General features: G+C 44.3%; 1 pseudogene; it reads left to right on the forward strand.

Annotated features, from left to right (window-relative positions):
- LOC121282434 overlaps positions 1 to 26,355 on the forward strand; it is a 69,465-nt pseudogene that overhangs the window by 34,254 nt on the left and 8,856 nt on the right.

Genomic DNA, 26,355 nt, shown 5'->3' on the forward strand with positions numbered 1-26,355 from the left:
GGGCAGATCAGCCATGATTTTATTGAATGGCGGGGCAGGTTTGAGGGGCCGAATGGCCTACTCCTGCTCCTATTTCTTATGTTCTTAGAATATGATGGGACAGGACAGATGGTGGGAGACAGGATGGGGTGTGATGTAAATGGAAAAGATGTCATGGGTTCATGATGAAGAGCAAGGGCTGCCATAAACTTTTCGATACCTGTTTCAGTGTAGTTGCCTGTAACAGGTTAAATAATAAAAATTTCAGTTAAATGCTGTATCAAAATATGTGTGTGGGTCATTTAATTTTAACACAGTAACATGTAAGAGGACATTCAAAATTAAGATATCCAGTGTTGACTAATCCTCCTTTCTATTTACCAGGTATGGAAGGATGCTGCAATACAATATTCTATTCTACCTCAATCAGCTGGGGGGGCTTAGTAACGCTGTCATCCTATAACAAATTCCACAATAACTGCTACAGAGATATCATCGTTGTCTGTGTTGCTAATTGTGCTACGAGTGTGTTTGCTGGATTTGCCATCTTCTCCATCCTTGGACACATGGCTCATGTACAAGACAGGCCTGTTTCAGAAGTTGCACAGTCAGGTAGCTTCAGACTTAAATTGACTGTCTTCTGTTAAAATGTTTCTAATCTGGAGATGAGGGAATCTTAGCCTTTCCATTCTGTTGGTAACATCTGGATCCAGAACTGGAAATAGTTTGGTATAAACTTGCTGAAGTTTATAAAAGTCACCACCACACTAACTGATCGGCTGCTTGTAATTAACAGAGGTATAAGCAGAAGTGTAAAGCTATCAGGCTCATAAAACTTTAACCATCTCAAAGCAGCAGCTAGAAAACATTGTGACCCAGGGCAAACATGTCTGCAGTAAATGTTTGCGGCTTGAGGAACTTGTGCTTAGAGCCGTTGAGCTGGAGGCTGAGCTGCAGACTCTGTGACACATCAGGGAGGGGGAGAGTTACCTGGATGCATTATTACCAGGAGGTAATCACACCCTTTAGGATAGGGTCTTCTGGTTTGGTCAGTGGTTGGGGGAAAGTGTGACTGCAAGTGAGGAAGGTAAGAGGGACCCAGAAGGTAGGAGTGCAGGAGTGAGAGCTCCAAAAGGTTTAAGGTTCCTTCAGCTTGTTTGGATGAGAGTGGGGGCTGTAGGGTGAATGAGCAAACTGACCATGACACCGTGGTACAGGAAGCCATCCAAGTTGGGGGAGCAAAAAGGAATATAGTGGCAGTAGGGAACTGCACAGTGAGGGGGATTGACATGGTTCTTTGTAGCAAAGAGTGAGAGTCCAGACAGCTGTGTTGCCCAGTGCCAGGGTTCAGGACATCTGCTCGGGCTGGACAGGAACCTGCTGTAGGAGGGGGAGGATCCGGTTGTTGCGGCCCATGTAAGCACTAATGACATGTGTAGAACTAGGAAAGAGGTTCTGTGTAGACAGTATGAGGAGCTAGGCTCTAAATTGAAAAGCAGAACCTCAAAGGTTATTACCTGAGCCGTGTGCAAATTGGCACAGGGTACATAAAATTAGAGATGAATATGTGGCTCAAAGACTGATGCAGGAGAAGTGGGTTCTGGTTTGTGGGGCACTGGCATCAGTACTGGGGAAAGTGGGGTTTGTGCCATTGGGTCGCTCTATGCCTGGGCTGTGCTGGAACCAGTGTTCTTATGAACCGCACAACTAGGGAAGTAGAAAGGGTTTTAAATTAAATAGTGGGAACAAGGAATCAAATGTGGAAATATGTGATATATTAAAGGGTAGAGACAAGGTAAGAATGGAAAATAGTAAGATAAAAGCAAAAAACTGTGGATGCTGGAAATCCAAAACAAAAATAAAAATACCTTGAAAAGCTCAGCAGGTCTGACAGCATCTGCGGAGAGGAACACAGTTAATATTTTGAGTCCGTATGACTCTTCAACAGAACTAAGGAAAAATAGAAAAGAGGTGAAATATAAGCTGGTTTAAGGGAGGTGGGACAAGTAGAGCTGGATAGAGGGCCAGTGATAGGTGGAGATTGCCAAAAGACGTCACAGACAAAAGGACAAAGAGGTGTTGAAGGTGGTGATATTATCTAAGGAATGTGCTAATAGGTGACATTAAGGGTAGAAAGCAGGATGAGCAAGGTACAGATAGCCCTAGTGGGGGTGGGGTGGGGGGAAGGGATCGAAATAAGCTAAAAGATAGAGATAAAACAATGGATGGAAATACATTTAAAAATAATGGAAATAGGTGGGAAAAGAAAAATCTATATAAATTATTGGAAAAAAGGGGGATCAGAAATAGGGTGGGGATGGAGGAGAGAGTTCAAGATCTAAAATTGTTGAACTCAATATTCAGTCCAGAAGTTCTGTAAAGTGCCTAGTCGGAAGATGAGGTGCTGTTCCTCCAGTTTGCATTGAGCTTCACTGGAACATTGCAGCAGGCCAAGGATGGACATGTGGACATGAGAGCAAGGTGGAGTATTAAAATGGCAAGCGACAGGGAGGTCTGGGTCATGCTTGCGGATAGACCGAAGGTGTTCCGCAAAGTGGTCACCCAGTCTGCATTTGGTCTCTCCAATGTAGAGGAGGCCACATTGGGGGCAGCTATTGCAGTAGACTAAATTGAGAGAAGTGCAAGTGAAATGCTGCTTCACTTGAAAGGAGTGTTTGGGTCCTTGGACAGTGAGGAGAGGGGAAGTAAAGGGGCAGGTGTTGCACCTTCTGCAGTTGTGGGAGGGGGTTGAGGAGTGGACCAGGGTGTGCCGGAGGGAACAATCCCTGCAGACTGCCGCCGGGGGCGGTGGGGGGGGGGGGGTGAAGGGAAGATGTGTTTGGTGGTGGCATTATGCTGGAGTTGGCAGAAATGATGGAGGATGATCCTTTGAATGCGGAGGCTGGTAGGGTGATAAGTGAGGACAAGGGGCACCCTTGCATGGGAGGGAGAGGAAAGTGTGAGGGCGGATGGCCAGGAGATGGGAAAATAGTAATATTGGAAATGTGGGTCAGAGAATGGGAGGAAGGGACAGAGAGAGAAAAACCTAAAAATGCACAAATAATTAAGATTAGATGTTACAAAGATAACAAAAAGACTGAACTAAAGGCTCTGTATCTGAATGTGTGTAGCATTAATAACAAAGTAAACAAATTGATAGTGCGCATTGAAGTAAATAAACATGATTTGATGGCCATTATGGAGATTTGGCTGCATGATAACAAGGATTGGGTACTGAATATTGAGAGGTATTGAAAGAATAGGAAGCTAGGTAAAGGTGGAGGGGTAGCACTGTTAATCAAGCATGGCATTTGTGCAATAGTTAGAGAGAACCTTGGTACAGGAGATCAGGATGTAGAGTTTGTTTGAGTGAAGATGAGGAGTAGTAGGGGAAAGAAGTCACTAGTGGGAATGGTCTACAGGCCCCCTTAATAGTAACCTCAATGAAGGACAAAATATGCAAGAAGAAATATTGTGTGCTTGTCATAAATGGACAGCAGTAAACACGAGTGATTTTAATCTACATACAAATTGGAAAAATCAATTTGGCAGTAATAGCCTGAATGAGGAGTTCATAGAATGCTTTTGAGATAATTTCTTAAAACAGCATGTTCTGGAACCAACCAGAGATTAGATTAGACTCGGTATTGTGTTTTGTGACAGGGTTAATTAATGACCTCAGAGTGAAGATACCCCTAGGTAGCAGCGACCACAATATGATTGACTTTTACATCCAGTTTGAAAGGGAGGAGAGTGGGTCTAAGATTAGTATTTTGAACTTAAATAAAGGCAACTATGTGGGGATAAAAGCTGAGCTGAAGTGAACTGAGATACTAGGCTAGAGGGTAGGTCAATAGAGAAGCAGTGACAGACATTTAAGGGTATATCTCGGACTGTTCAGAATAAGTTTGTTCCTATGATAAAGAAAAATTCTAAACCATCCATGGTTAACTAAAGAAGTTAGGGAAAGCATCAAACTTAAGGTAAAAGCACATAACTGCATAAAGATGAGTGATAGGTCAGATGACTGGTCAGAATATAAAGAACAGCAGAGAATGACTAAAAGATTAATCGGCAGAAAGAAATTGAGGGAAAGCCAGCTAGTAATGTAAAAATGAATAGCAAGAGTTTCTACATGTATTTAAAAGGAAAAGAGTAAGTAAAGTGAGAGTTGGTCCTCTAGAGAGTGAGCATTGCTGGCTCGGCCAAAATTTATTGCCCAACCCTAATTACCCTTGTTCAGACAGCTTTTGAGAGCCAACCACATTGCCGTGGGCCTGGAGTCACATGTAGGCCAGACCAGGTAAGGACAGCAGATTTGCTTCCCTAGGGGACATTTCATGAACCAGATGGGTTTTTTACAACAATCAGCAATGATCTTGTGGTCATCATTAAACTTGATTGAAGTATACACGATCCTGAACGGCCTTGACAAGGTGGACGCCGAAAGCATGTTTCCTCTTGCGGGTGAGTCCAGAACTAGGGGGCACTGTTTTAAAAATTAGGGGTCGCCCTTCTCTCAGTGGGTTGTGCAACTTTGGAATTCTCTGCCTCAGAAGGCAATGGAGGTGGGGGTCACTGAATATTTTTAAGTCAGAGGTAGATAAATTCTTGTTAGGCAAGGGAATCAAAGGTTATCGGGGGTAGATGGGAATGTGGAAATCAAAACGCAAGAAGATCAGCCATGACCTTATTGAATGGTGGATCAGGCTCGAAGTGCCGAATGTCCTATTCTTGCTCCTATTTTGTTTGTTCATATTAGGCAGAATTTTCCCTGAATTGCACTGTTTGGTGACGGGCATAAAAAAAGACATTTTTCCTGCCGGCCGCAAAGGTGGATTCGTCCGTCTCCCGGTGTGTCCTGCCACATTAATAATGCATACACAGGCAACACACCAGATCACTGGCAGGCGGGCTGTGACCTCAGTGCTTCTTCGCTATGGGCGCCATATTTAAAGCGCAGCAGAGCACAGCTTACTTCATGTGTACAGACTGGGACTGCTCCAGGCAACAAATGACCCTGGAAGCAAAGAAGACAGCAGCCCCCACGTTTAGCGATGCCTCTCTGGGGCACCTGCTGGATGCAGTGAAAGCCTGAAGCAAACTCCTCTACCTCTGATCTGGGCGAAGGCCAGCCACCAAGCTCACCAATCCAGCATGGGAGGCAGTGGCAGCAGTAGTGAGCACGAATTACCTCCAAAAGAGGACAGGCACCCAGTGCCACAAGAGGATGTGTGATCTCCTCCATTCTGCCAGGGTGAGTCACTCTACTCATCACTCCCAACTCACAAGTCCAGCACACATCCACAGGGTATGCACTCACTGCCAGCTCAAGGGACATCGCTATCCATTCTCACACAAACACCCTCCTCTCCCCTGCCCATGTCCCCATGCCATCCATTGCACCACTCACACTCCACACGTGCCAGGATTCCTTCTCATCTGGCCTGGCAGGCACCTTGCTTACACTCTCTCCATCTGTCTCCATGCAGGATAAGCTAGCCCACAACAACAACAAGGAGAGGTCCCAGACGCGGGGAGGCATGCCCATTGCTGAAGTTCATCATGGCCTTTGAAAACAGAGCCATCCAGCTGGCCGGTGAGAATCTGGACCGGTCCTGTGCTGACAATGAGGTTGGCGGGGCTCAACCAAGTGAGGATCCAACACTGCAACATCCATCAGACAACCATACTGTGAACGATGCCTCCTGTTTCACTGTCCCTTGCCATGCATTAATTATCTATCTTTTCTCTTGCAGGCACAGCTGGGAAGAAGGCAAGGGCGGCCTGAGCCAGGTCATCGACTTCAGCCATGAGGACTCCTCAGAAAAGGAACTCACAGACACACCAATGGAAGATCTATCACAGACCTTGGTCCAGGACATTGGTCCTGCACTGCTGCAGGAGCTGTACTCCATCGCTATAGCCCTTAGTGATATCCATCAATGTCAATGCAAGAGGTGGACGGAGCATCTTAAACTCACTCTAACTGCTCCTTCGTCTCAAGAAGGCAGCCAGGGGCCCTCAGGCTCCTATAGGGAGCAGGATCAGCTTGTGCACACCACACGGCCTCCACCCAAGTGTCGGGAATGTCAGGTCCATCCGATTCCCCTGTTCCTCTAAACCCCGACCTCTAATTGTTTGCTTCACCAAAGCCCCATTCGCTGCACGAGCCTTGTTATACCGTCGCTCTGCTGCAGTCTGAGGCGGTCGCAAGGGCATCATCAGCCACGTCCTCTCTGGGTAGCCCTTGTCCCTGAGGAGCCAACCCTGCAGCCTCTGTGGACCCTGGGAGATGCCAGGGATCTGAGACCTGCTGAGGATGTAGGAGTCATGGACTCTCCCTGGGAATCATGCGCAGACCTGTAGGATGCATTTGTGGCAGTCGCAGACCAGCTGAACATTCAGCAAATGGAAGCCCTTGCAGTTGACATCGTTGACTGCTTCCTGCCATGGAGATCTAATTGTCATGTGAGTGCAGTCAATGGCACCTTGCAACTGTGGAAAACCAGAGAACTGCACCAATCCCAGCACTCTTACTTCTTGGCTTTCCTGATCCTGGTCAAAATTCGCCAAGTTCTGTGCCTTCCTGAAAATGGCATCCATGACCTCCTAGACACACCTGTGGCTAGAGGCTTATGAGATCCCGCATAGGTCACTTGTGGAGTCCTGGAAAGGAGGCACTGGTATGGAAATTGAGCGCCGTGGTCACTTTCACAGCCACTGGCAGTAGATTTCCTCCAACTCCCCATGACATCAAATCCTGCAGCAGGTGGCAGATGTGGCCGACTAGTTCTCTAGACATTCGCAGTCTTTAGCAACACTGGTTCTCGCTCATCTGCAGGAATGACAAGTGTCATCTATAGAACCTGGGTCTAGCAAAGTACCTACGAGTGACAGCTCGCTGTGGATCTTCAGCTGTGTGCAGAGGTGGCCCTGCTGAATCTTCAACCTGAGAGTGGTGCTCCTCCCTTTGCCAAGCCAGGCACCTCCATCACCATCTTCCTCTTCTGCTCCCTCGGCCACTTGGCTTCATGCTGTGCTCTCAGCTCAGGTGCAGGAATTATCTTAACCTGTACTGCAAAGCTGCACTGTTAGCTTTAGCCATGAGGGATACTGGTCCAAACCTTAATAAACACATTGTTCCCTGCCTACCTTTCACAATGGGATTCTACAATTTACCCCGTCATCTATTTGTTCTGCAGGCCCCTAAAACTCTCATTAATTTGAAGTCTGCAACCAAGGGGCGAAGGAAGAACGATATATTTCCAAGCTAGGAAGGTGAATGACTTGGAGGGGTGCTTCAAGGTGGTGGTGTTCCCACGTATCTGCTGCCCTTGGCATTTTAAATAGTAGTAGTCGTGGGTTTGGATGTTGCTTCCGAAGAAGCCGTGGTGAATTCCTGCAGTGCATCTTGTAGATGGTGCACACTGCTGCTACTGTGCTTCGGTGGTGGAGGGAGTGAATGTTTGTGGATGGGGTGCAAATCAAATGGGCTGCTTTGTCCCGGGTGATGTCGAGCTTCTTGAGTATCGTGGGAGCTGCACTCATCCAAGCAAGTGGGGAGTATTCCATTGCACCCCTGACTTGTGCCTTGTAGATGGTGGACAGGCTTTGGGTGTCAGGAGGTGAGTACTTGTCACACAATTCATAGCCTCTGACCTGCTCTTCTGGCCACAGTATTTATATAGCTAGTCCAGTTCAGTTTCTGGTCAATGGTAACCCGCAGGATGTTGATAGTGGGGGATTCTGTGATGGTAATGCCATTGAACATCAGAGGGCGATTGCTAGATTCTCTCTTGTTAGAGATGGTCATTGCCTGGCACTTGTGTGGCACGAATGTTACTTGCCACTTGTCAGCCCAAGCCTGGATATTGTCCAGATCTTGCTGCATTTGGACATGGGCTGCTTCAGTATCTGAGGAGTTGCAAATGGTGCTGAACATTGTGCAAATCATCAGTGAACATCCCCACGTCTGACCTTATGATGGAAGGAAGATCATTGATGAAGCAACAGAAGATGGTTGGGCCGAGGACACTATCCTGAGGAACTCCTGCAGTGATGCCCTGAAATTGAGATGATTGGTCTCCAACAACCACAACTAGGTATGACTCCAACCAGTTGAGAGGTTTATCCCCGATTCCCGTTGACTCCAGTTTTTCTAGGGCTCTCTGAAGCCACAATTGATCAAATGCTGCCTAATGTCAAGGGCAGTCACTCTCACCTCACACCAACATGGGCAATATATTTGACATGAGGGGGGGATGATTCCGATGAGGGTCATCTTGCAATATTTTCCACTCATGCTGCCAAACACACCTGCTGCAAACAGGAACAGTAAATTCTGGACATAGTAATCAACATTTGGATCCAGGACTGGAGCTGAATAATGAGCTGGAAAGTCTGGAGTTGGCACTTCTCTTGCCTCCAACTCATCAAAATTCTGATTGGCTGTTGAAACACTGGAGTTGCAATTTTATCATAGGAGTCCTCATCACGTGAGTGCAACCAACACCAAACCCAGAGGTCAAATGATCCTGAAAAATCCACACATTAAAATACCATAGACAGACCTTCTGAACTTATGCTCAGATTTCCCACAGGATATTGGAACCACACTCCCTGTCTATCACCAACCCATTAATCAGCGCTTCAGTCTCTGGAGTGTAGCTGGAACTGGTGATCTTCACACTCGGAAGGACAAGTGCAGCTCTGACTGATTCAGCACTGATATCTAAATTACTGTTGTATATACATGTACTACATACATTGTAGTAAACTATATATAAATATATAGTCATAGCCAATAATTTACTTATGCATTGATAGCATATTACTGATAACCATTTATAAAACACAATAGGAGCAGGAGTCTGCCAGGCAGCAGCTGCCTCACCATTTAAGAAGATCGTGGCTGAATTTCTACTTCAAGACCACTTCTTTACCTGATCCCTATATCCCTCAATTCCCTTAGTGCCCAAAAATCAATTGATCTCATATACTTCAATCCCCTCATCAGCTGAATATCCACAGCTCCCTTTTGGAGAATTCCAAAGATTTACATGTCTGAATGAAGAAGTTTCTGCTCAACTCTGTCCTGAATGACTGACCCCTTATCCTTAGCCCTGGACTCTGCAACCTAAGGAAACAATTCCTCAGCTTCAACCCTGTAAAGTCCTCCAAAAACACTCAAGAAACTTGGCACCATCCAGGGCAAAGTAGCCCACTTGATTGGCACCTCATTCATCACTTTCAACTTTCACTCCTTCCACCACCAATGCAGTGTGTGCCATGCACAAGATGCACTGCAGCAACTCACCAAGCCTCCCACTTCAGCACCTTCCAAAATCTCAAACTCCACCACCCAGAAGGACAAGGGCAGCAGACACATAGGAACACCACCATCTGCAAGTTCAGCTCTCAGTCACTTACCATCCTGACTTGGAAATATATCGCCATTTCTTCACGATCACTGGATCAAAATCCTGGAAATTCTTCCCTTACAGCACTGCTGTTATACCCACACCACATGGACTGTAGCAGTTCAAGAAGGCAGGTCACCACCACAGGACAATTAAGAATAGGCAACAAATGCTCATATCCCACAAATGCATAATAGAGATCAACTGAGTATAGATGGAGACAGGGAAAAAGAAAATGGGAAAGGGGGCAGTTGGGGTGGGATGAAAGAGAGAGCAGTGAAATAATGAACGAAAGAGGAGACATGAATAAATAAACCATATCACATTAATTTACTGAGTATTATCAGCATTTTTTTCATATTTTAAAATGGCGACCACCCACACCATGCTGGTGATTCACTTTTATACTCAATGTATACACTGTTGACCCATGTTTTTGGCAGGATTGTTCAAGAATTCAAAGGTCATCTTATACGCCGACATCTACATGATGAGTGCAATAACTTTACTACAGTGCTACTGTCCCCATCATGTCAGCAGTAAATCCCTGGAAGGAGTCAGAGGTGAAGAAATGATCTTGACAACCACTGGCAACGCATGTCCACCTGGTTCTCTTGGAAGAAGCTATTGGCCTCCATTTTCGCACAGATGGAGAGGCTCTCTGTCTTTGCAAAAATGATGGCAGAGGCTCGGATCCAGAAGTCCTGTCCCTGACCCCGGCCCCTGCCAACTTGCAAGGTTGGAAATGGCTCTGGATTCTAAATGTGAGGCACATCTATGGTTCACAAGGGCAACTGCACATGTTAAATTGCAGCTGCTTCATTCAGATCTGATTTTGGCTAGTGATTTGTCTAAAACATGACATGTGCACTTTAGACCAGATAGGGGAAATCAAAAGCTGCTGGAGTTCTTGGGAGTGGTAGGATACCCTTTTGGATATGGTCCCAGGACACCTTTGGGAGAGGTAAGAGGCCCTTTGGGATTGTTAAAGTAGAAAAGAATATGCACAAAAAGTGCATAAACTCTTTAGAACTGTCAAGCTCATTGGAACCGTCAAGAGAGCTTTCAATCTGTCAAGGGATTTAACTCTCCTAAGCCTTAAATTAAAAAAAGTTTGCAGTGTTAAAAAATCAGTGCTTGTTACTTCACTCTGTCTGTTGACATATGCCTGAGGGTTATTATTAAAGAAATAGCACTGCATGGCTGGTTTCACAATCTTTCATTAACGTCATCAATTCACTGCTTAATTGACAACTCCAACTGCTTATAAACACTTTGAAATGGTACTATGAATATATGTTTTCAAAAGGGATTGAAGGAATTTAAATGGAGTGAATGTTTCTTTTTAATCAATGAGAATTTTTTTTAGATAGTGACACTATCAAGACACTTAAGAACTTTACTTAATGTCAACATGGGTCCTGAGCTCTGCCCATGATTGATACTGCATGACTTGCATGGTGGATGTAAGAGATAAGTGTGGTGGGTGGGATGCATGGGTTGTCATGAGTTGACACTAAGTTGACATAGGTGCTATAATGGGCCATAAGGGTAGGTAGAGGGACATAGGTTGGCATGGAGGGTATGCGGGCCCAATGAGGTTGAAGTTGTTAGATTTGCTGATGCTACAAAGATAGGTAGGAAAGTAAGCTGTGAAGAGGATGTAAGGAGGCTACAAAGGGATATTGATAGGTTAGGTTAAGTTAAATGACTAGTGGAGTTCCGCAGGGATCAGTGCTGTGACCTTTGCTGTTTGTGGTATACATAAATGATTTGGAGGAAAATGTAACTGGGCTAATTAATAAGTTTGCAGATGACACTAAGGTTGGAGGAGTTACAGATAGTGAAGAGGATTGTCAAAGAATACAATGGGATATAGATCGGTTGGAAACTTGGGCGGAGAAATGGCAGATGGAGTTTAATCTGGACAAATGCGAGGTAATGCATTTTGGAAGGTCTAATACAGGCAGGATTTATACAGTAAATGGCAGAACTCTTAAGTGCATCGACGGGCAGAGGGATCTGGGTGTACAGGTCCACAGGTCACTGAAAGTGGCAACGCAGGTGGATAAGGTAGTCAGGAAGGCCTATGGCATGCTTGCCTTCATTGGCAGGGGTATTGAGTATAAAAGCTGGGAAGTCATGCTGCAGCTGTATAAAACCTTGGTTAGGCCACACTTGGAATATTGTGTGCAATTCTGGTCACCACATTACCAGAAGGATATGGAGGCATTGGAGAGGGTGCAGAGGAGGTTTACCAAGATGCTGCCTGGTCTAAGGTTATTATCTATGAGGAGAGGTTGGAGAAACTCGGATTGTTCTCATTAGAGCAACGGAGATTGAGGGGCAACTTGATAGAAGTTTATAAAATTATGAGTGGCATGGACAGAGTAGATAGTCAGAAGCTTTTGCCCAGGATGGAAGAGCCAATTACTAGGGGACATAGATTTAAGGTTAGAGGAGAAAACTATAAAGGAGATGTGCGGGGCAAGTTTTTTACGCAGAGGGTAGTGAGTGTCTGGAATTCGCTGCCAGAGGAGGTGGTGGAAACAGGTACGATAGTGGTGTTTAAGAGGCAGCTTGACAAATACATGAATAAGATGGGAGTAGAGGGATACGGACCCCGGAAGTGCAAAATGTTTTAGTTGATGGGCAATATGATCAGCACAGGCTTGGAGGGCCAAAGGGCCTGTTCGTGTGCTGTACTTTTCTTTGTTCTTCTTCTTCTTTGTTCTAAGTGAGTAGGCAAAGACCTGGCAAATGGAGTAAAATGTAGGAAAATCTGAAATTATTCATTTTGGCAGGAAGAATACAAAGGAAGCTTCTTATCTAAATGGTGAGAGGCTGTAGATCTCTGACATGCAGAGGGATCTGGGTGTCCCAGGGCATAAATTGCAAAAGGCTAGTTTGCAGATACAGCAAGTAATTAGGAAAACTAATAGGATGTTATAATTTATTGTGAGGGGAATTGATTACAAAAGTAGAAAGGTTATGTTTCACTTATACAGGGCATTGGTGAGACCATATTTGGAGTACTGTGTACAGTATTGATCTCCTTATTTAAGGAGCAATCTAAATACATTGAAAGTAGTTCAGAGAAGGTTTACTAGCCCAATGCCTGGAATGGGTGGATTATCTTATGAGGAAAGGTTGGACAGGCTGGGTTTGTATCTGCTGGAGTTTAGAAGAATAAGAGGTGATTTTATTAAAACCTTTAAAATCCTGAGGGGTCTTGACAGGGCCGATGTGGAGAGGATGTTTCTAGAACTAGGGGTCATTATTTAAAATTAAGGGGTTGTCAATTTAAGACAGAGATGGGTCAAAATTTTTTCTCTCAAAGGGTCGTGAGACTTTGGAACTCTCTTCCTCAAAAGGCAATGGAAGCAGAGTCTCATACGGGCTCAAAACATTACTCCTGTTTCTCTCTCCACAGGTGCTCCAGACCTGCTGAGTTTTTCCAGCATTTCCTGTTTTATTTCAGATTTCCAGCATCTGCAGTATTTTGCTTTTATTCTCCTCAATGGAAATTGCCTCATTCTCCATCACGGACATTATTCCACCTGATGAAAATAAATAACAAAACCTAAAACTGAATGCACAAATACTGAGCAAAAAGTAATTCCTTTTAATAAGCTGAAGTGTATCTCAATTAATGGATTTTAAATAGATTATATCAGTTTTGTGTTTCTCTTGCAAGCTCCTTTAATTTTAGTGATTTCAATTTTATCCACTGTTTAGGTTTCGGTTTGGCTTTCATCGCCTACCCAGAGGCTCTTGCACAGTTGCCATGGTCACCTTTATGGTCCATTTTATTTTTCTTCATGCTGTTCACTCTGGGACTTGGTGCTCTGTTTGCAGGTTTCGGTAAGAGTGACATTGCCATATTAAAGCAACCTCTTTGCATTTTATAAAAGAAAGTTATATGAACCGAGGAATGTGATAGTGTCTTAATTGGTGCACAACCCCAGTGCAGCTCATGGTGCGCATTTATTATGAGGCCGGTGGCAGGACCAGAGGAAATTGGTCCCACAGCCTCATTTATTTATTACCAGTTAGAGCCCCAGGGAGAGCTCACCAATCCCGGGAGAATGAAGGTCAGACGTGAGCAGAACCTGGGAGAACAATCCTGTGCCTCATGGCTCTGCAATGAGATACATTAAAAAAAAATAAACTTATCTTTTGAGAGAGAGCCTCTTGCTGTCCCTATTACAGCCATTAGTTGACCTCCAAGTGCCTGAAAATATTACAGCAGTGTGTTTGGAACATGTTGTGTCATTCGCTGACACATTGTGCAAAGACAGCCTCAAGCAGTCCTTGGGCCTGTGTTTTGAACAAGCAAAAGGGCTAACAATGGTTTCAGGCCAGGTCCTGGACACCTAAACAGGGACTTTTACTGATAAGGTGTCAGCGCAACTCCGTTGCTGGTTGAGCACCAGGCACCTATTGGCCATATTGGCCCCTCTTACACTGGCTTCATGACTGTAAAATTAGTGCAACAAATTTCTGCAGTCTCAGCTTTATAACATAGGATATTAAGGCACTATTTGTGGTGTTAGTGGATGAATATGTTATGTTTCTTTCTGACAATTTCCTCTTCCCTATTTTAATGGGACATCAACTTGTTTCTTTCAAATAGGCTCACATCTATCTTTAACTAACAGCCATACATATATCACTGCAAAACCTGGAAGAGCTTGTATTGGTTGTGTCTCTGTTGGGAGGAATCTCACCTCTGCATCAGCAGGTTGAGTGTTCATTTCTGACAGATCTTTTTCCCTGGATATTGTCACTATCTCTTCCCTATAAATACCATCAGGATCAAATCTCACATTTAACCCTTTCAGACTTGCTGATAACTTTTGAGGCACCTTGACAATCAGCACTTATAACCCAATTTGTGTAATAAATGATGTCATTCATCCCATTTCAGCTGTAGCAGTGCTAATTCTTTAGCTGCTGTTATCTAATCTAATGCCATTGCCTTGCCCACTCCATAGGTGCAATTCTCCTGGTCCCACAGAGATGGATTTGGAGGTGGGACTGGGAGCAAAATTAGAAATTCTCTTATTGGAAAGCTCCTTGACTTGATCCTTCTTCCTAGCAATCTTGCTGGAGCCAGGGTCTGACTGGCACCAGCTATCTGTCTTACTGGCAGCGGTGGGTAACTTGTTAGCAGCAATACTAATTAGCAATATTAATTAATTAGTCGTCCACTTGGGGGCTACTGTTCACCAATCTAATTCCATTTCCCCACCTATTTGATACACCGTTTTAAAATTCTTCCTCTTTAAACACTGACCTAATTTCCTTTTTACTGATCCTCAGTCTCTTTCTCAACAGCTACCTATGATAAAACAATTCTCATTCTAATATTTGAAGTATTTCTTCTGTTCTCACCCTTTGACATTTTAGTGATAATTTTTCACTAATATTCCCATGTTAACAATTCAACAACCACTGATACAAACTTTCACAATTTGCCTGCTGTTATTTTGAAATCCTCCATCGGCTCACTTCAATCTTTCTTTTCTGGTGAAAAAGCTTCAATTTTTCAAGCCTTTTTTTCTCCCCATAACCTCTAATTCTAGGATAAAAGCAAAATACTGGGGATGCTAGAAATCTGAAAGAAAAACTGAAAGTGCTGGAAAACTCAGCAGTTCTTGCAGCATCGTTGGAAAGAGAAACAGAACTAACATTTCTGTTAGAGTTGATTTTCAAGGCAACTTTTTTTGGTGGGCACATTTAACTTTATTTACAAGACAGCAGGAGCAACTACACGGGTGCATCAAACTCCATGACTAAAGGATAACTCTCTCCTCGAGGCTCCCCGTGCTGCTAATGCATTGGTTTACACAGATCATGTGATCTTAGAACATAGGATTATCCTTAAAGCTACAGTCCTACACTTATCAAAACTATAGTTACGACATTCCTCCCCCTTTAACTTTTCTGTACATTTTGTATCTACAAGGATATGCATCTCATGACATTGCAATATTTACACAGGTCATGAGGTTACACGTTCAGTCTTCCAGGTGGTTTCCTGATCCGTGTGGAACATTGTGGCTCCACAACTTCTGATTCTTTTATAGGAAACACATTCTCTTGAATCACTTTAACATTGGGTACCTCATTAGGCATAGGCAATTCAGAGATATCTGGCATGCCTATCCTTGGCTGAACAACTTCAACAGGAACCACAGGTTCAGCAATGGTTACAGGTGGAACATCATTTTGTTGGGGTACCTCCCTTTCTCTTAAATGATCCACATGCTTATGGGTGATCCGGCCCTCCACTTCCACTTGGCCCAGTTACAGAGCTTACTTTACCAGGTAATCACTTCAGTCCTCCACCAATATTCCATACACATCCTACTTCCCCAACAGTAAATTGTTGCTCACAAATCATGAGTCACTTGTTGTTTCCCTTGACTTTTGTCCACCTTCCCCTCCAAATTGGGAAGCATTAGACTTAGTCTTGGTCGAAAAATGTACCTCATCAGTAACTCTGCAAGTGTTGCTCCTGTCATAGTGTTTGGGGGTGGGGGGGGCTGCTGTAGTGAAATAGGAAGTGAGCAAGTCTACTTTCCAACAATTCATCTGTTAACTTCTTCATTCCCTCATTAAAAGTGTGTACACCTCTTTCTGCCAGTCCATTAGATGATGGAGGATATGGTGCAGCCTTCATGGGGTTAGTACCATTGATGCTGCCAAATCGTTGAAGATCAGGGCTCGTAAATGCAGTCCCATTATCTGAGATGATTACCTCTGGCAATCCATGGATCTATAATCAGTAGAAACATGTTTCCAAGGAAAGACCGATGTAACCTATGTGCAGTCGCACCCAGGGTCTACCAGGCTACTCCCATGGGTGTAATGGGGCTGCCACCGGCAACTCCTGTAGCTGTTGACATTGCAAACAATGTTTAATCACCTTTTCAATATCACCATCCATTCCCCGCCGCCAACACTAACTTTGCGCTACCTTCTTCATACTTGAGATTCCCGGATGGGCACTATGTAGCTCTACTAAGAGTGGTTCCCTTCCTTGTGAAGGAGCTACTACTCATGCACCCCATAATAGAATACCATCTTGACTGCTCATCTCATGTCTTCGGTTGAAAAATGGCTTCACTTCATCAGAGACTGTTTCCTGGGACCAACCATGTAACAGTTGGTCTCTCATTCAAGACAGGACTGGATCACAATTCATCCTATTTCTTATCTGCCTGACACAAACTGGCAAGGAATCCAGGAAATTCATCACTAATGTGGTCTCTTGGGGAATTGGGACATGGTCATTGGGCATCAGCACTTGCTATATGAATCCCTGGTCTATGTACAAAAGTGTATTCATATTGATGCCAAAATTAGGGCCTATCTTTGCATTCATGCAGAAGCTATGGGAGATATAGCCTTTTGCTCGTTAAACAGACCCAAAAGTTGTTTGTGGTCTGATACTATCATGAAGTGTCGCCCATGCATGTATTGGTGGAATTTGTTTACACCAAATATAATTGACAGACCTTCCTTTTCGATATGAGAACATCCTTTCTCAGCTGTGGCAAGGGTCCTGGATACATAGTCTATTGGCCTCTCTGTACCGTTGTCCACCTTGTGAGATAATACCACTCCCACTCCATAGGAGGATGCATCGTAGGTTGGCAACAATTCCTTTGCCAGGTCGTAGTGCACTAACAAATTTGAAGAGTGCAAGAGCTTTTTTACTTCTATAAAGGCTTCTTCTTGGGGTGACTCCAAAACCAAACCCTAGTTTGTCTTGAGCAGTGAATGTAGAGGAGCTAGAACTGTTGATAAATTTGGTAGAAATTGGCCATAATAATTTTTCATCCCTAAAAATGATTTAAGTTCAGAGATGTTCTTAGGTGCCGGTGCCTCTCTGATTGCTTTAACCTTCTCTTCAACGGGTGTAACCCTGGGCATCTACCCAGTGGCCCAAATAAGTGACTTCATTTGCTTGAAAAGTTCATTTTTCCTCCTTCAGGTGCACCCCTGCTTCTAAAAATCATTTCAGGACTTTCTCTAGGTTAGCCAAGTGTTCCTTTTCTGTGAATCCAGTTCTCAGTACATCTTCGAGGTGGACCACAACTTGAGGTAGTGCCTGTAGCAAGCTCTCCATCGTCCTCTGAAAAATGACACAGGCCGAGGAAATACCGAAGGGCAGATGTGCATATTGATATAACCCTTTGTGGGTATTTATGTTCATAAATTTCAGGAGGCATCATCCAGCTCCAGTTGCTGATGTGCATGACTCATGTCAAGCTTTGTATACGTTGTGCCTCCTGCTAATTTGGCATCGAGTCTTCAACCTTGGGAATAGGGCACCTGTCCAATTTGGCTGCTGTGTTAACCATTAGTTTATAGTCCCCAGAGATCTGGGTGGTCTGGTCTGGTTTAAGGACAGGGACTATGGGTCTGCCCCACTCTGAGAACTGAACTGCTTTTATGACACCCAGCCTCTCTAGCCGGTTCAACTCAGCGTCAACCTTCTCTCTCAGGGCGTTTGGCACCGGTCTTGCTTTCAAGAAACGAGGAGTTGCTTCTGGATCCACGTAAGCCTTGGCCTTTAAGCCTTGGATTTTTCCCAGTTCATCCTTGAAGATGGTGTCATGTTTTTTTAGCAATTCTGGTAGTCCACCTGCTCGCAACTGGAAGATTTTGGACCAGTTTAATTTAAACTCTTTCAATCAATCATGCCCTAGAAGGCTTGGCCCTTCACCTTCTACCACCATCACTGGTAGCTGTGCCGATTGATGCCTATAATAAACAATTACTCTGGTGATACCTTTTACCTGGATTTCTTCGCCTGTGTATAATTTCAGCTTGGCAGATGTTTGTTCCAAATTTAATTGTTTATTTAAATATCTCTAAGTGTGTTCTCCTATTACAGTGGTAGAAACACTCGTGTCTACTTCCATTTTTAAGGGTTTACCATTCACTTGCACTGTGACAATAGTTGGCTCTGTCTTCCCAGCTTTCACGTTGAATAATGAATAAATGTTAGAATTGGCTGTATCTGGCTCTTCTACACTATAGACTTCATTAGACTTCGATTGTTGCCTGGAAGCCTGTTTGAATGTCACTTTGCACTGTTTCAATATGTGTCCACTTTTGTGACAAAAATAACACCCTACCTTTTTAAATTGCCAATTGTTAGGAGTATGATTGTTTTCACGTCAATAAAACTTAGTTTTCGACTTTGCTGCTAAGCTGTTTCCTCTAAGTTTTCAGTTAGTGGGGGCTGTTACCTGTTTGCAGCAGACTCCCAGCTTTTCACACCACTTTTGGCTGACTGTTCCCACCCAACGAAGAGAACGGTGCCATTGTGTGCACCTTGAATCGCTTGCGAATCCCTTACAGCACTTTCCATCATAAGCACTATTTCTAATGCATTTTTAAAAACAAGATTCATTTCAGCCAGCAGTCTTTTCTGAATAGCATCCTCCTGCACACCACATACCAAATGATCCCTGAGCACATCATTCAGGGTTACTGAAATCACAATATTCCGTTTGTTGTTTCAATTTTGCCACATATGCAGCAAAGATCTCCCCCTGGGCTCTATTCCATGTATTGAACCTGAACCTCTGCATTGTGACTGAGGGCTTGGGTTGGAAATATCCCTTAATGAGGTCTAATTCACTGAAAGTCTTCGATTCTGGGGCACTGGGGCTGTCAAGCTTCAAATTAAACTGTAGGTCTTGCTCCAACAAATACTCAGGAGAATCACTCTCCTCTTTTCCTTCCCCCATGATTTTGGTGTCTTGAAAGTAGAATGCAAGACATTCTATATCTTGAGACCAGTTGTCTGTGACTGGTTCAAAGTGATTGATTCTGCCAAACTGTGGCACCTCGGATGAGTATATCTTCCTTTCTTTTAATTATCTTAGATGCTCACAGTTGCTAGGCGAAGTACAGCACTGGATCTGATTTATCCTCGTCACCAGTTTTTTATAGAGTTGATTTTCCAGACAACTTTTCTTGGTGGACACATTTAACTTTATTTACAAGACAGCAGCAGCAACTACATGTGTGCATCAAACTCCATAACTAAGCAATAACTCTGTCCTAGAAGGCTGCTAACACATTGGGCAGAATTTTCTGCCTGCCAGGCGGGCCGGCCTAACCCAATCTCCGGCGGGCGGGAAGCCGATCCCCGCTGAAGAAGCGGGCCCCATCATCGTTTTATGTGGGTGGGCCAATTAAGGCCCGTCCAGCGTGACGTCCGGCGGGAAGCGCTATGCGCTTCCTGTGCATTGGGGGGGGGGGGCATTCCCCAAAAGCGAGAAGGCGCTCTTTCACGCATGCGTCCAAAAGAGCGCACATCTCCCTGAGGCTAAGTGCAGACTCAGAGAGATCGCTGACACTTTTAAAAATATGAAAAATAGGAAAAAAAATTCCTAACGTGTCCCTCTTATGTGACAATGTCACATGAGATGGAACATGTTCATAACTTACATAATAAGTTTATTAAACTTTTTAAAACCCTACATGAAACCTCATCTCACCAGTGGATGAGGTTTCATGTTTTTTCTATTGCCCGCCGGGCCGCCTGGCCGACCTGCCAACCTTAAGTTTGGACGGGCAGGTTCTTTAATTGTATGATTGATCCTGTCAATGGCCTCAAACGGTTTTCCGTTTTGGATACTGGCGAGGGTGCTGGTCCCTCAGAGGAGTGCTGTCAGAACCAGGTTCATGACAGGTCGGCAGGCCCGCAGCTGATTTTGCTGTGCCTCCCCCTTCCTGAAAATTTAAATGGGTCAGGATGATGTCAAGGTTCCCCCTGATGTTATCCCGCATCATTTTACACGTTGGTGAGCAGGCCCCGCCCCCTGCTCACTGACGGCAAAATTCTGCCCATTGGTTTATAAAGATCATGTGATCTTACAACATAGGATTATTCTTAAAGCTACAATCCTACATTTATCCAAGCTATAATTACTACAGTTTCGAGTCCAATGACTCTTCTTCAGAACTTTGGTGTTCCAAAGAAGAGTCATATTGGACTGAAAGGTTACTGTTTTTCTCTTCATGGATGCTGCCAGACCTGCTAGTTTTTACAGCTCTTTCTGTTTGTATCTCTACTTCTAGGCACCTTTCTAATTAATTTTCTCTGTACCTTTTCTCATTGACTCCAATATCTTCCTTATAGCGGGACTGCCACAGCTACACATTTCCCAGTTATGTCCTCACCAACAACCTTTCAAAATGTTACATCGATATTCAATATCCCAGTGTAAAAGTCCAGAATGATTGTCACGGCTATTTCAACCAGTACTACTATCTTTAAAGATCTCTTTGTCTGCTCCCCTGGATCTCTCTATTCTTCCACATTGTTAACAATCTCACAGAGGGCACTGTGGACTGTGTAAGACCATCAGCAATTTATGCAAAATTCAAGTGATCAGCTCCATATCTCTTTATTCTGACACTGGTTCACATTTTTTTTAATGAAGTGCTGGTCTATAGCTTGAGTAAAATCCACACCAGGGAAAGCAGTAGCTGCTACTGCTGCAAAGACATTTAGCAAATGGCTGTAAACATTAAATTCATTCTGACTTTCATAGTAAACCCTAATTGGATTGTGGTTTTGTTCTACAAGTGGAAGAAGTTTCATTATCTGAAATGGCCATCTTATTGCACAATAAGCACAATAAAGAAATGAATTCTGCCCTATTTCTTCTGCATGGACATTGTTCATTTGACTCCAGCCCTCATTCCAATCTTCAACTTCCTCACCTGTATAATACAGAGTTTACCCATGGATGGACCTGCAATGGTTTTAAAGAGAGAAGACAGGCTGAGCCCCTCTGAGGGAACATTGCTTGGAACATTGCCTCTCCCTGAAACGTCTTGCTGGGTACACGGAGAGAAGATTGATCCACCAATTCCCCTATTCATCCTCCTTATTACAACCCCTTGTGTCCAGAAGGAAGGCTGTAATGCTTCTGTCTTCTATGCTACAGCAACCCCTCAAGTTGACAGTAAATAGTTTCAAGGAACAGCAGGAGAATGCAGACACTGAAGGTATCAATCTGCTTCAGCAGGGTCAGATCATCAGATTCCTGTTCTTGGCTTAAACACAGCTTAAGCACAAGCAACCATGTTATGGTCTCTAAAATGACTAATATATTTGTCCATATAACCATGGTAATGGGAGTATGGCCCAGATCTCCCAGTCCCCAGATCATCGGAGACCTGGCATATATCCAAGATGGGTGTCAGGACCCCGCAGACTCACTAATTTCATGAGAATTGCTTTGTAAGGCTGAACTTCCGATTGGTAATTCCTCTGCTCCTCGAGTGATATTCTGCTTTATAATCTTGTAAAGGGCTGACAATCTGAGCACATTCCTCCAATGTTACACACAGTGGGCACATGGATAGAGGAATCTGTCCCCACCTGCCTTTATCTACAAAGCTCTGGTCTCTTCATTGGTGGGGTTCTCTGGGACTGTGTAAATTATTAATTAATTACTGATTTCTTTTAACTTTTTATATATTCAGAAACAATTATCACAACCCTGCTGGACCAGTTCCCTAAGTTTCTACGACCAAAGCACCTTTATCTGATAACTGGAGTTTGGTTCTCATTTTATTTCCTTGGTCTTGAATGTGTAACACAGGTATGTTCTCCTTCAACAGCTTGCTATATTTCCATGTAGCGCTGGTTATGACTCTATGGAACCAGAAATTTCACAGGATTCAGTGATGAAGAAGGACCTTGTACGTTGTTCCTGTTGCTTTTTCCATTTGTTTAATATTGTGCAGTGATGGTATGGGCCTGACTGACCCTCCCCCATCAACTGTTACCAAATACAGAGCCGGCTTAAAGAGATGATTCTCAGCTTTGTTAACAGGGTGTGAATTAGATTTATCAATGGGATATTGTTTGCAACCTTTTATTTCCATGTAGGAATGACCCCTGCAGTAAGGTTCAGTCTCTATGTTAGTTTGACTCAGTTGGTAACACTCATCCCTCTGATCAGAAGATTGAGACTTGTTACTCCCTAGCCTAGGAATCAGGTATGTCAGCAAATTCTTCAACACAATGAAGAGGCATGGTAATGTGCACGTGGGATTCATTTCCTTGTATAGGTCTGGAGGCAAAAACCTTGGGATCATTGAAAAGCAAACAATTAGATGCTGCAAAGAAGGGTTGTTAGCAATACCTTAATGGTTTAATAAAGATGAATTAAATAGCCTTCCTGAGATATAAATATGTTATAGTCAATGAAAAGGCTACCATATTTACCCACATAACCATGGTAATGGAGTATGGCCCAGATCTTCCAGTCCCCAGATCGTTGGAGACCTGGCGTATATCCAAGATGGGTATCAGGACCCTGCAGAAGCCCCGACTCTCAAACTTCATGGGAATAGCTCTGTAAGTTTGAATTTCCAATGGGTAATTCCACTGCTTCCTGGGATCCTTTGAAAAGATCACTTATTCTGAGTTAGAATCAGAGACTTTGGACAGTTCCATTTCACTTACCTGAACAGTTAACCAGGAAATGTGAGACAGAAAAATCCTAATCTAACTCCTGGGTAACTATATAACTGACCCACAATCACTACATTGACCCTGACGACACCGCCCCCCTCAAACCCACTTCCAACTATCCCTTCTGCTCCTTGAGGCCATCCCCCTGACCACATATCTACCCCCTTAACTCCCTTTCTACCCGCCCCAGCAATCCCCCGACCCATGACTCCCGCCTACCCCCCCAACTCTTCCACTACCCAACTTACCCTCCTCAGTCAGACCTGACCTGACTACCCCATGAACTACCTACTAACTCACCCACCTGCCACCTTACCCACATGCCATCCAGCTAACTTAACCACCTGCCAGCCTACTACCTTACTCACCTGCCACTCTACCCTCCTGTTACCCTACCCACCTGCCACCCTACCCACTTACCCACTTAGCTCATCCACCCGCTCATTTACTCACTCAGCCATTCACCCATATACTTATTCACTAATAAGTGGGGCCTTTAAACAATTACCTGAAAATGGCAGCTAGGGCTGTTAAGAGGTTGTTGGTTCTGTGCTGATTCTCTTCACTGCTCTCCCTGTAGATTCCCACACTGAGGGAGTTCTTCAGGAACCTGCAATGGACATTTGGCCTGAAAAACCATATTCTGGTTGGTGGGCAGTTTCCTGTCTGCTCAGCATTGGACAAGTGGTTCCAATGCCGATCAGAAGATTCTGGACCAGTATAATCCTTCGGAGCCCTTTTCAAGGCACTGGATAGAATGTAAATGGTGGATCAGAGTTGCTGTGTGTGTAAATATCTCAAACATTAATAACTACATGGGAGTATCCAGCAAGAAGTGTTTTTATTCCAAATGAAGTCCAGGTGGAGCAGAGAAGTAGCAACATGACAGCATAGCCAAGTTAAGTGTTGCTTTAAAATTGAATAAAAATGTCAATTTAGTGTTACAGACTGCTTCTGTTGAATGGAGAGTTTATTGTTTTATATACAGCATATTTTCTTTTCAGGCTGGGATTTACTGGATAAAATTAATTGATCATTTCTGTGCTGGATGGGGCATTCTCTTAGCTGCTCTGCTGGAACTCCTGGGTCTAAGCTGGATTTATGGTAAGTTCTACAGGGAAAACACAGAAACAAAATGAAATCATTAAACTTTTTAACTAGCACCCTGCATCTTCAGAAGAATCAAGACAAATGAATTGGTTGACTCAATGTAGATAGTTCTTCTGAAGACGATGTGAATTCAGGTGTTGTCCTCAATTTTCAAAGATTTTTCCCTGATTGGTTCCAAACACCAGTAAGACAAAGGCAGAGTCTTCTGCACTAATACCCATACAGTCCTCTTGTTCTTATTAAGTTACAGCTGCCTGTCATTGGGGTAAATTTTACTACAGCAATTTCCCTGTTAATGGTTGATGGGGATATTGTTCAAACATCTTCACTCCAAACTGCCCTGAAGACTGGACAAACCAAGTGATTGTGTCTCTCTTGTGTTTTCTTGTTGTTCACAGGGGTAAACAGATTCATCAAGGACATTGAGATGATGATTGGCAAAAGGAATTGGCTCTTCTGGCTGTGGTGGAGAGTGTGTTGGGTTTTTATCTCTCCATGTTTGCTAACAGTAAGGAGGTGAAATCTTTTAGCAATTTTAAACTAAAAATAATCATTCTGCAGATAGCCTATCTCATCACATTCCTGAGCTTTTTTTTGTACATTCATTGCATTCAGGTAATCTTGGTCTGGTCCTTAGCAACATTTTCCCCACCAACTTATGGATCTGTTGAGTACCCTGTCTGGGCAACAGCATTTGGCTGGTGTATGATAATCTTCTGTATTATGTGGATCCCCATTGTCACCATTGTAAGAGTTGTCCAAGCTGAGGGCTCCACCTTGTGCCAGGTAAGGAAAGACAATGAGATAAAAACAAAAAACTGCGGATGCTGGAAATCCCAAACAAAAACAGAATTACCTGGAAAAACTCAGCAGGTCTGGCAGCATCGGCAGAGAAGAAAAGAGTTGACATTTTGAGTTCTCATGACCCTTCAACAGAACTGAGTGAATCCAAGGAGAGGGGTGAAATATAAGCTGATTTAAGGTGGGGGTTGGGGGGGGGGTGGTGGGGGTGGTGGTGGTGGTGGTGGTTGGGTGGGGGGAGAGAAGTTGGGATGGGGGGGGTGGTGGTGTGGTTGGAGGGACAAGCAAGCAGTGATAGGTGCGAGTAACCAAAAGATGTCACAGACAAAAGAACAAAAGAACACAGAGGCGTTGAAGGTGGTGATATTATCTAAAGGAGTGTGCTAACTAAGAATGGATGATAGGGCAGGTGTTGCATCTTCTGCGTGGGCATGGGGAGGTGCCATATGTGGGGGTTGAGGAGTAGGGGGTGATGGAGGAGTGGACAGGGTGTCCCGGAGGGAACGATCCCTATGGAATGCCGCCAGGGGGCTGAAGAGAAGATGTGTTTAGTGGTGGCATCATGCTGGATTTGGCAGAAATGGTGGAGGATGATCCTTTGAATGCGGAGGCTGGTGGGGTGATAAATGAGGACAAGGGGGACCCTATCATATTTCTGGGAGGGAGGAGAAGTGAGTGTGGATGCGTGGGTGATGGGCCAGATACGGCTGAGGGCCCTGTCAACGACCGTGGGTGGAAAACCTCGGTTAAGGAAGAAGGAGGACATGTCAGAGGAACTGTTTTTGAAGGTAGCGTCATCAGAACAGCTGCGACGGAGGCGAAGGAACTGAGAGAATGGGATGGAGTCCTTACAGGAAGCGGGGTGTGAGGAGCTGTGTGAGGTAGCTATGGGAGTCGGTAGGCTTGTAATAGATATTGGTGGACAGTCTATCACCAGAGATTGAGACAGAGAGGTCAAGGAAGGGAAGGGAAATGTCAGAGATGGACCACATGAAAATGATGGAGGGGTGGAGATTGGAAGCAAAATTAATAAATTTTTCCAAGTCCCGACGAGAGCATGAAGCAATACCGAAGTAATCATCGATGTACCGGAGAAAGAGTTGTGGAAGGGGGCCGGAGTAGGACTGGAACAAGGAATGTTCCACATACCCCATAAAGAGACAGGCATAGCTGGGACCCATGCGGGTACCCATAGCCACATCTTTTATTTGGAGGAAGTGAGAGGAGTTGAAGGAGAAATTGTTCAGTGTGAGAACAAGTTCAGCCAGACGGAGGAGAGTAGTGGTGGATGGGGATTGTTCGGGCCTCTGTTCGAGGAAGAAGCTAAGGGCCCTCAGACCATCCTGGTGGGGGATGGAGGTGTAGAGGGATTGGACGTCCATGGTGAAGAGGAAGCGGTTGGGGCCAGGGAGCCGGAAATTGTTGATGTGACGTAAGGTGTCAGAGGAATCACGGATGTAGGTGGGAAGGGACTGGACAAGGGGAGAGAGAAGGGAGTCAAGATAACGAGAAATGAGT

This window comes from Carcharodon carcharias, chromosome 9, assembly GCF_017639515.1.
Source record: "Carcharodon carcharias isolate sCarCar2 chromosome 9, sCarCar2.pri, whole genome shotgun sequence".
NCBI lineage: Eukaryota > Metazoa > Chordata > Chondrichthyes > Lamniformes > Lamnidae > Carcharodon > Carcharodon carcharias.